The sequence below is a fragment of the Alligator sinensis genome, unplaced genomic scaffold (assembly GCF_000455745.1).
Source record: "Alligator sinensis unplaced genomic scaffold, ASM45574v1 scaffold607_1, whole genome shotgun sequence".
Classification (NCBI taxonomy): domain Eukaryota; kingdom Metazoa; phylum Chordata; order Crocodylia; family Alligatoridae; genus Alligator; species Alligator sinensis.
In genome coordinates this window covers 729,931-736,800 of record NW_005841935.1, presented here as the reverse complement: position 1 = coordinate 736,800, position 6,870 = coordinate 729,931, and the positions used below count along the sequence as shown (strand labels likewise).

General features: G+C 59.8%; 1 pseudogene; it reads left to right on the top strand.

Annotated features, from left to right (window-relative positions):
- Positions 1 to 6,571, top strand: part of LOC112549590 — a 7,564-nt pseudogene extending 993 nt beyond the window's left edge.
- The last annotated feature ends 299 nt before the right edge of the window (positions 6,572 to 6,870 follow it).

Here is a 6,870-nt window from a genome sequence, read left to right as displayed (position 1 = left end):
TGCCAGGATGGGCAGGCTGCGGCGGATGCTGAGGCGGAGGTCGGCCAGGGTGGTCAGCGTGGGAGCAGAGAGCAGCAGGGGGCCTGGGCAGGAGGATTTGGGTCCCGCCTGCCATGATGATGAGGGGCCCATCAAGGCAAGGAGGTGGCTGTGCCCCATCTGCTGCCAAAGAAAACGGGCAGCCCCTGGCACCAGGAGAAAGCAGGAAAGGAAACCCACCACTTCCAGGACCAAATGGAGGTGGCCCTAGGTACGCCTGGGCAAGCAGGAGCCAGCAGCAGAAGAGCGCCAGGCAGAAGAGCTGCGCAGCTCCCCTCCCATGTCATCGGGGAGCCTTGAGCCCGACCCTGCAGGCCCACAGCAGGAGGCAGCCCCCTCCACAGCCCGGGACGAGGGCCCGTCCTCCCTGGGCCGTGAGCTGAGCGAGTCGTGCAGCAGCTCCAGCCTGAGCTGCGGCTCCTCCTGGGACAACTCGCACAGCGACCTGGAGTCCGGGACCACCAGCCCGAGTCACGGATCCTCCTCGGGGGACTCCGGTAGCTCCCCAGAGTCCCCAAACACCAGCCCGAGCCCCAGCTCGTCCTTGGGGGACTCCGATAGCTCCCTGGAGTCCCAAAACACCAGCTCCAGCAGCAGCTCCTCCTTGGAGGACACTCACAGCTCCCTGGAGTCCGGGACCACCCCGGCCCCTGGCACCAGCCGCACAGGTGAGGGGGGCCAGTAGGGGCCTGGAGGTCTCAGGGCCATTCACTCTGTGAGGCCAATCGGACCCTCCAAAAGTTGCACAGGGGAATCCCGGTGAAGGCGAGGGGGCTGAGCCACACGACCCTCCTTGTCCATTTGTCAAGTGGTCTCAGTGTGGATGGGGTGAAGGGGGAGCCAGGGTCACTTGAAATGGGGACAGGCACCTCCCGGGGGAGCAGCGAGAGTCCAGCCTCCTCTCAGCTATGGGGGCGGGAGGCTGCAGGGGAGGAGGAGGGTGCTGGAGAGACTCCTGCTGACAGGGCTTTTATGCTGGTGAGGGCAGCCCCACTTCCCTTCTTCTCAGGGGTCCTGGAGTCACCCTCTCCCCTTTCCTCCCCGTTGCAGTGATTCCCAGACCGGCCACTGAGGAGGAGGACGATGATGAGGACGAGGAGGAGGAGGAAGATGAAGATGGGAGTCCACCTGAGGAAGCTGCCCTCCTCCTTGTGACAGCTGACAGGGCTTTTATGCTGGTGAGGGCAGCCCCACTTCCCTTCTTCTCAGGGGTCCTGGAGTCACCCTCTCCCCTTTCCTCCCCGTTGCAGTGATTCCCAGACCGGCCACTGAGGAGGAGGACGATGATGAGGACGAGGAGGAGGAGGAAGATGAAGATGGGAGTCCACCTGAGGAAGCTGCCCTCCTCCTTGTGACAAAACACCTCCAGGAACCAGGGAAGGTATGAAACTTTCCCAATGGGGCCAGCCCCCACTCAGTCCTGCATTCCCGCATCCAGCCCATGGGGAGATCCCATCCCTGGGAAACTGAAGCCTGCAAGGGGAGACACTCAGGCCATGAGCTCTGCTGGAGGTGGGTGTGCTTGTGCAGCCCCAACTGGGTTCCCTCCCTCCACACACACTGCCCCTGCGCCCCACCCCACTGGCCCAGGACCAGGTGCATGTCAGCCCAGTACGGTTCCCAGGAGGCCCAAGTCCTGCAGTGGGTTGGGAAGGAACAGGATGCCCCTGGCTGAGAGCCTGCCTTTCCTTCGGTATCGCTCCCATTAGTCGCTGGACGGGAAGGATGGGCAGCGCTTCCTGCTAGCAATCCTCACCCTGAGCGCAGTCGCGGAGCAGAACACAGAGGTGGCCATGGCGGTGGAAGGCCTGAAAGTGTCCGTGGTAGAGAAGATCGTGGTGAGTAGCTCGTAGCACGGGATGGTGTGGAGAGAGGGAAGGGGAGGAGAAATGGTCTCGTGAGCCAGGAAGGAAGGGAGAGGTGGAGATGAATCTGAGCGAGGGCCAAGCGTACCTGGGCCTGGGCGTCGGGCTGGGGCAGCAGACAAGGGAGATTTTGGTAGAGGCCGGCAGCAGTCACGCTTTTGGAGGGCAGGCAAGGGTGAGAACAGGGAACTGGTGAGTGGTTTCACAGGCATGTTTGCGAGGCCGTGGGATGCAGAGGGCCAGCTGGGTTGCGTGGGTGGGAAGAGGACGGGTGAGGCACCTCCCGGGTTGGCTGGGATCCTGCTGCCTGCACCTGGAGCACTGGGCGGTCTCCTGTGGGACGTGGCTGTGGGCTGTGGGGCCCTAAGCTCGCCCACTCTGGGTGTCCCAGGAGCTGATGGAAAACATCCCTGTGGAGGCTGACCGAAGAAACATCCTCGCGTACAGCATTGACGCCATCCGTAGCCTCAGGTACCGGGACCTCTGCCTGAGGCTCCTAGCTACGCCATGGGCCAGGGGCAATCCTGCTGCTCAGGCAGAGATATGCTGGATGTTTATTGCCCACCCCAGAGTTGTCCCCACCCCGCAGAGCTCAGTCTGACACCTGCTCCTCTCTCCTGACAGCGAACTGAAGTTGAGCCTGGAGCCAGCCCTGGAGTCGAGCCTCCTGCGGGCTGCAATTGAGAAGAGCTTCCTGGCCATAGGGCATGAGAGCCATCGCAACCAGGTAGGTGCTTCTGCCACTGCCATGGCCCACAAAGCACTCCCTGGCAGGTGTGGCCCCAGGCTCTGTGGCACTGATCCTGGGCTCTCCCTCCCCTTCCAGGTCATGCAGCGGCTGTACGTCAAGTACTTGCAGGGCCTGCTGTGCCGCTTCTTGTTCAGCACCCCCAGCCTGGGCAAATTATACTCCATTTGGGAGGTGAGCATGATGTAGAGGGGCTGGGCTCAGGGAGGGACAGGCTTCAGCCCTGTGGACTTCAGGAAGCCTCTCTCAAAGGGTAGGGCAGATGGTCAAGTCCAAGCTCAAAGCCTGGGCCCTGAGGAGGAGGGTGTGGGCAAGTCTACTTGGTACAGCAGGGGCACATCCCATTAATCTGAACATCTTCATCCCACAGCACTTCAGCTTTTGGATTGAGACACCGGATTCCCAGTACCGAGAGCTGGGTATGAAGATCATCACCGGGGTGATTGCCTTTGCTGTCCAGCTCCTCCCACAGTTTGAGGTCAGCGAGGTCCTGCCCCCAGCGTCCTGGTCCCCTGCCATTGTCAGGGCCCTCTTGGAAGCGAGAGGTCAGAGCTGGGAACTAAGCTTCAGACCAGGACCCCTGGCACTTTAGGGGTCTCTTTTCTGAGGCTTGCTTGAGGCAGGGTCAGCCCTGGTCCTGGGGCCTTTCCTACCCTGCAGCAGCAGGCACAGGGAATCGTCCTGGGACCCTGAGCAAGACCCCGGGCTCAAAGTTGCCACAGGAAGAAAGGGATGTCAAGCTCTGGCTCTGGCACTAGGATCTCTGCCTCCCCACCCTCCTGCTGGGTAATGGGGAGGAGGTGGAGAGCGACAGCCGGGCCTTGGGAATGTGGTGTGAGGGAAGGTAGGACGCTCATGGACTCTCTGCTCCTCTTCCCCTGCTTAGGGCTCCCCAGATTTGCCTGAGGTGGGGGACATGGCAGCCTGCCTGGGTCTCTTCATCAACAACCCAGTGGAGAGCATCAGCTGCTACGCCAGGGGGGGCGTGTATTGGCTGGGGCCAAAACACTGTATTGGCTGGCACAAATCCTCCTTCATCAGAGGGGTAAGGACATCCAGCCAGAGTGCAGGACCTGAATGCAAACAGTGGCCCCCAGAAGCCTGATCCCAGGTGCTGGGTGAGACGCTGTGTCCCCCTCTGTCCATACTCCACCTGGGAACACCTCGGGTGTCAGTGCTCATGACCCCAGCCCACCCACCCCAGTGCCCAGCTGTGGCCCTGCCGCCTATGCTAATGCACCAGTCCTGGGTGTCCCATGTGGGGAGGAAGGAAGATTTCTGGGACCAGGGAGCCCATCCCAAAGCCCTCCACAGCCCGAACTTGTCCCAGGATGGCAGGACCCAATTGGCTCCTGCAGAACGATGTCCTCCCAACTGGGGCCATGCTCTCCATGGTGCCATAAGCACAGCCAGAGCTGTGCTGGGCAGACACTGCGCACCAGAGCCACGTGTCTCCACTTGGCATAGGCCAAGACATGCGAGGGGCAGAGGAACTGCGGTGCAAGCGCCAGATGGAGCAGAGCCAGGTCCAGAACTACAGGGACCTGGCGAGAGTCGGAGAGGTGAGGTTGCAGTGCCCAGCCCTTGCAAAGCTGAAGGAGTGTGGAGAAAGGCCTCCTGCTTTGCTCCAGCTCACAGGGCTCTTCTTGTTGTGGCTTAGAGCCATGCAAGTGTCCAGGGCAACGTGGTCCCAGGCCCCAGAAGTGCAGCCTGTCTGAGGAAAGCGCCAAGCCTTGCATCCTCTCATTTCAGGGCTTGAGAAAGATCTTGTTGGAGGAACAGAAGGGATCTTTCCTGCAGAGAGTCCTTGCAGCAGTTCATGGTGTCCAGATTCATGTCAGCCAAGCGGGCCTGGTCTACCTCTACACCATCCTGGGGGAAGCTGGCCGCTTGATCAGGCACAAGGTCAGCAGCCACACTGGGGAGTGAGGGGCTGCAGGAGAGTGAGCTTAGGGCTTCTATGTGCCACCTCAAGTTGCTCTCATCCCGTCACCGGGTGTGGCGGGGAGGGGGCACTGTCACTGTCCTACCACTGCAAAGACAGGAAGCAGGTGCCAAACAGCGCTCGGGAGGTACAAGGAAGAGGGCTGTGTCCCCACTGCTGGGGTAGGAAGGAAGCCCTGCAGTTTGTATCCCACTGAGCAGAGGGAAACATTCCCCCTAGGCCCAAATGTGCCCATGGATCTGCCCCTCCGCCTCCTCAGAGCCAGCCCAAGAATAGTCAGCAGGCTGAAGATGGATTTGGTTGCAGAGATGCAGGGGCTAGGCCCCAGGCGAGCGTGCCAGGGGTCATTTCTCCTCCTGCCCCCGAACCTGAGCTTTCTTTAGGGAGAATGGAGGATTCAGCCAGTAGGCCCTACCGATCTGCCCCATTGCCCCAGGCTGCCACCCCTTGTTTTCACCGTAACTCTCAGAAAAAAGCCCCTCTGGGAACCTGCCCGCATTGCACTGAGCTTCTACCAAAACCCTTGGTTTCAGCCCAATCCCTGCTCCATGCAGGGAGCGCTGGCGGTGGGGGAGTGAGGGCAGGTTTGAGCAGATTGTAGAGCCTGAGCTGCTTCTGCTTTCAGGCGTATGTTGAAGAGGTGCCAAGGAGGTGTGAGGGGAGTGGGACAGGAGCTCAGGCTGCCGCGGGCTGGGAACTGGGCTGTGGGCTCACTAGGGAGTCAGAGAAGAGCCTGTCTTGGAGGTTGGGGGCAATACGTCACGTAGGGGCTTGGAGGGGCTGGGTGGCAGCGTCCCCTCTGAGCTGTGCGGTGTGTGCACATGCCATGCTGCCAGGCGCACCTGCACTGCCGCACACACCGCGCAGCTGAGAGGGAACGCTGCTGGGTGGAGATGGCGCTGGGTCCAGGGACCACGACCCCTCCCACATCTCCTGTCCTTCATGGAGCAGCACAGGCTCTGACTGCCTCTTTGCGCCTGCAGGAGAAGCAAATCCCCGTCAGGGTGGTCAGCAAGCTGCTCCTTATCAAGTGCTTCAAAGAGCTGCCTGAAGAACTGCAAGGGCACAGCCTGCTGGCCGGCTCCTCCGCGACCCCCTCCTCTCTCCAGCAGCCCACACTTGCTCCTGCAGGTTCTGTCATGTTGGCAGGAGCCTTTGCCTCATGCCCTGCTGCCCCTAGACAAACCTCCCCCTCTGCCCCAGTGGTGTGCATGGGCCTGCATGGTGCTGCCCCCTTTCGGGAAAGAGCCCCGGGAGCTCTCCCAAATGGCGAAGCAACCCCGGGACAGGCTGGACTGTCTGCCTGCTGTTAAAGGTTGCTGTGGCTCACACAGGTGGAGACCTGCTTTCCCTGCTTTGAGCTCTCTCAACCACGGCCGTTTTGGGCCTTGGGTTTTCCCAGCCGAGCATCTACATCATCTTGAATGTGGCTGGGCAATGATGCCTAAAGATGTTCAGCAGCTTCCACGCAGGAAGTTAACGACGGTCTATTTTTTTCCCCTCGTTGAAATGTTCTGGCCTTTGTGTCACGGGAAAGCTCGCAGTCCCCACCTCCTCACATCAGAGCTTTGCATCAGGGTGGCAATGCATGGATCTAATCTTTGGCTGCCTTTTCTTCCACTGCATGGCGACAGCTGGAAACCACCTTGACCCTGAGAACATCTCCCTGAGCGAACACGACCTCCAACACCTCACGGGGAGCCTGGCGGCTACTGAGAAAATCTGCAACAGTGCCGAAGCCACCACAGAAACCACCGACTGACCCAAATCTTGTCACGTGGATGGCATTTTGTCAACCCCTGCCTCAGGGATTTTGCCAGTCGCCAACTGGGGCCAGGAAGGAATTTTTTCCCCCTTCATGTACAGACCTTGCGTCTGGGGGTTTTTCGCCTTCCTCTGAGGCATTGGGCATAGTGAGACCATCACGGTGCCTGTTGTGTTAGTAGCCTGCCTTACAGGCCTTTCAGGCCCACGGAGGGAGAGAAGAAGGCAAAGGCAACACGTGTCATATTAAGCATAGAAGTTAAGAGTAGATGTAGCATAATAAAGTTGAGTTTAAGTTTCCTTTTCTAATAAGGCTTGGTGTTGATCTCGTTTTCCCGTGTCAAGTACAAGCTCATGACATGCAAGGAAAGAAAGACGCCAACATGATCCACTGCCATAAAAAACACAGCTTCCACAGCCCTCAAGACAAACCTGGTAGTTTTAGCTCAGGAAGTCAAGGTAGAGCCAGGTGGCTTGCTTCCCATCCCTTACTGCACATTTTGGGTTGC